The sequence below is a fragment of the Nannospalax galili genome, unplaced genomic scaffold (genome assembly GCF_000622305.1).
Source record: "Nannospalax galili isolate Female #2095 unplaced genomic scaffold, S.galili_v1.0 scaffold242, whole genome shotgun sequence".
NCBI lineage: Eukaryota > Metazoa > Chordata > Mammalia > Rodentia > Spalacidae > Nannospalax > Nannospalax galili.
In genome coordinates this window covers 1,235,848-1,236,072 of record NW_008348081.1, presented here as the reverse complement: position 1 = coordinate 1,236,072, position 225 = coordinate 1,235,848, and positions in this window count along the sequence as shown.

Below are 225 nucleotides of genomic sequence, written 5' to 3'. Positions count from 1 at the left end.
TTCCTTATTTTGATAAAGTTCTACATATTTTAAACATTATATATACCTGAGATAGACTAATTTTATTAATCCATATACCCATAAAGATAATTAGGTGCTTGTTTAATGTTCCCAAAATTTATATGTAGCATTAAAATTTTATATCATTCAAGACCTTCATTTCAGAAAGACAGATGAATATTGAAAATGACAGAATATTTTGTTTATTTCACTTAAGTACATTCT